Here is a 3,486-nt window from a genome sequence, read left to right on the forward strand (position 1 = left end):
AATTAAACCCATTTTTAAAGGAAAGTTTTGTTCCTTTAACAGGACTAGGCCTGCCTTTTATTATTGGATATTTTATTTATTTACATTTCAGATGCCATCCCCTTCCCTCATTTTCCCTCCCTAGAAATCCTCTATCCCATGCCCTCTCCTCCTTTTTCCTTTTATACCATCTTAATTACATGCAAGTATTAAGATCAGTTCTAGGTTGTGGAACTAGCAATAAAATAGATACAAATAGTCAAGGAGCAAGCAAGACAATAAATATAAATAGTCAAAGAACAAGCAAGGCAATAAACAAAATTCTGTGAACACGCCCTGGATCACACTTTATAAGAGCTTATTAGGATGACCAAGATATCTGAGCCAACTCCCTGTCCTAGCCCAAAGTCATTTTCATATCTGAAGCCTACTTCCTTGTTCTAACCTAAAATTTAGATTCCTGTCTGAAATTACTTCTTTGTTCTAGCCTAAGATTTAGATTCCTGCCTGAAATTACTTCTCTGTTCTAGCCTAAAGTCAGGCCTGCCTTGTATTAAGAAAAGACCTGGTTCTATGGCCATGTGGAGTGAAGCCATGTTCCCATGTTGAGCTGCCTCTCTGCTGCCTCCTCAGCTTGAAGAATCCACACCAGGCCTGTTTCTGCTGCATCACACAAGGCTACAGCTCCTGAGGTCCCCTGCCCAACCTGAGGCCTCCTGTTGGCAGAAGAGGAGTTGCCAACTTGCCGGAGGAGGCTGTCTGCTGGGTGCAGGAGACATGGGTAGGGGCCTGGGTGGAGGAGGCAAATCCAGGAACCCCTTACAACCTTCTGGGGGCAGCGGCCCTGAGATTCAAAAGGACACCTTCTCCAGTGATGTGCAGCAGGCATGCCAGATTGCAGCCAAAATCAGGCATGGTGCTGCTACCACCTTGAATAACAACACTCATGATTTCTGTTTTGGGGGCCCAAAGAAACAGCTGGAAGATTGAATCTAGCCAGACAGCAAGAAACTGGGTTCCCAAAGAGACTCAACTTGTTCTCCACTGGAACCCATCCATCTTCCTGCCAGGACTTCAATGACAGAAGAGTATATGTTTCTGGACAGAATGGTGGGCTTGACCATTGGCAGAGTTGGTGAGCACATAAACAAAATCCAGCAGAACTCAGGCTGCAACCATGTTCAGCAATGACCTCCTCCAGAGTCTTTGGCGTGGGCCCAGGTCCTCCAGGGACCCTGGCATGAGCCCTGGTGTCAGAGGCCAGGCCAAGGCAACTGGGGCGCTTCAGGAGGCGTGATGATTTTCTCCAATCCTTCCCATAAGTGTGGGCATGTCATTTGGCCAAGGTGGGAGGTGGAGTAGGGGAGGTGGGAGCTGGGAGCTGGGAGGGTGGGGTGTGCGGAGGAGGGATGTGAAGGCCATTAGCCAGCAGACAGGGCCCTTTGTGGAAATATCTTGGCAGCTGCTGCCTACCAGGGACCCGAATTTCAACTTATTTGTCATCCAGCACTCGCCATAACAGTTTGACCATGCAAAGTAGTTCATTGAGGAGGAGATAGAGGGTCATCTCTGCTCAGTAGGACCAGGTCCTGGGGGATCAGGTCCTGCTAGACCCACGGGGCTGTTCAACCTGGACCTTTCAACCAGAGGCCTCTGAGGGCACCCTCACATGCTAGTGGTCCCACGCCTCACCAGTACCCACCTCAGGGTTGGGGCAGTACCTACCCCCAGTGGCAATCACCTGCCCATCACAACCCAAACAAAGCTGTGGCAGTGGCTACAGACCCTAAATCTGCCTGGGCTGCCTACTACTCCCACTATTACCTGTAATGACCTGTTCTGCCCCACATTTGGGAGCCATTTTGTCCCGACCCGAGCTGCTGCTCCAGTCCAAGGGTCAGGGTCTAGCAAGAGAGAGAGTGGGGATGGAGGGGTGAGAGACACAAAGAATGGAGACAAGATAGAGTCTGATCAAGTCTCTCTTTATTGAAAAAAAAATCCTGGGTATTTATACCCTTTACCACGTGCCTTGCCCTCATGGGCAAGCAGGGGAACACAGCTGAAGGCACTATGTTATGTGCCTTGTAGCCATGGATACCACGTGTGCCTTGCAGCTGGGGGAACTAAGTAGCAAAACAAGAAATGTGAGAAAAACAAAATGTTTATCAGAGTGGGCTCAGCTATTGTGGGCTGTTGAAAACAAGTCTCTTGTCAGGGTATATGGCCTGAGATGGCTGCAAAGATGATACCCGGTTTCTTATAGGAGTTGGTTCCCAACAATTGTCAGCAAACCCTAGGTCCCATGCCAGGTCTTGCCCTTGCCCCTGCAGCCCCACCTGCATGGGGCAGGGGGGAGCCCCCACAGCTTCCACTCCACAGTCTGGCCAATCAGACTACAGCAAAGCTTGGAAAGAGTATTGAAAAGAAATTGGCCAGCAGCCTGCAGCACCCCCACAGCAGGACTACACCAAGGCCTGGGAGGAGTACTACATGAAGCAAGCACAAGTGGCCACTGGAGGGGATCCTGGGGCAGCCCTAGCTCCCAGCCTGACTACAGTGCCACCTGGGCTGAGTATTACAGGCAGCAGGCTACTTACTATGGACAGACCCCAGGCCCTGGTGGACCACAGCTACCTCCCACCCAGCAGGGACAGCAACAGGCAAGTGAGAACTGCCACCCTCATCCTCTTCCTTTCTCCTTCCAACCCCCGGCCACTGTCCGTCCATCCATCCTGCCTTAGTGGGTGGTACCTGAAACCCTTTCTCCTGGGGGTGTCCCCTTGATGCCAACCTCGGGCATGTGGCCAGAATCTCCCAGAGCCCCGCAGCTCAGCCACTGGGAAGCACTGAATGGATGCAGAGACTCACAGAAGTTCGTCTGGTAGCCACTGTTGGTGCTATGTTGTGGGGTGCTGGGGACACTGGCCTCAAAGGTAGAAACTGAACTGCTGTGATGTCCCGGGTGGCAGCAGCAATTGAGAACTGTGCTAGGTGCCATGCCAGCTGCTGAACCCACTCGCTTAAAATCTGGCCACTTACAAAGAAAATTTCTATTTCCCATCTCCCCGCCCCTCTTTTTAGCATCACTATTTTGGGTTTTGTTCTGTTTTCATTGTTTTATGTATTTTAAAGCCACCATCTTTATCCCCCATGTCCAAGTAACTGCGTGTTGCAGGTGGCCCTGGCTCTGTGGGGATGGAGGAGAGCCCACTGAGAGGACTGGGCCCTCCCTGACTCTTGAGGCCATCTCTTGTGTGCTTGCTTCTGTGTCCAACTCTTGTCTGTGAAGTGGGCATGTTGATCATTGCCACCTTCCAACCTACCTCACAGTGGTGTTGTGGGGACACCATGATCTGAATGTTGTGAGGCTCAATGCCTTCCTCCTCTATCCCCTCCCCCGGCACTTCTCCCCTGTGTGCCCTCTTCTATACCTCTGGTTTCTACTGCAAACTCCATCTCCTCCTCCTCCTCCTCCTCCTCCTCCTCCTCCTCCTCCTCCTCCTCCTC

General features: G+C 51.3%; 1 pseudogene; it reads left to right on the forward strand.

Annotated features, from left to right (window-relative positions):
* The first annotated feature begins 1,156 nt into the window (after nucleotides 1–1,156).
* On the forward strand, nucleotides 1,157–2,734 carry LOC114635585 (annotated as a pseudogene).
* Nucleotides 2,735–3,486: the final 752 nt, after the last annotated feature.

Source organism: Grammomys surdaster, unplaced genomic scaffold (assembly GCF_004785775.1).
Source record: "Grammomys surdaster isolate TR1022 unplaced genomic scaffold, NIH_TR_1.0 112812, whole genome shotgun sequence".
Taxonomy (NCBI): Eukaryota; Metazoa; Chordata; class Mammalia; order Rodentia; family Muridae; genus Grammomys; species Grammomys surdaster.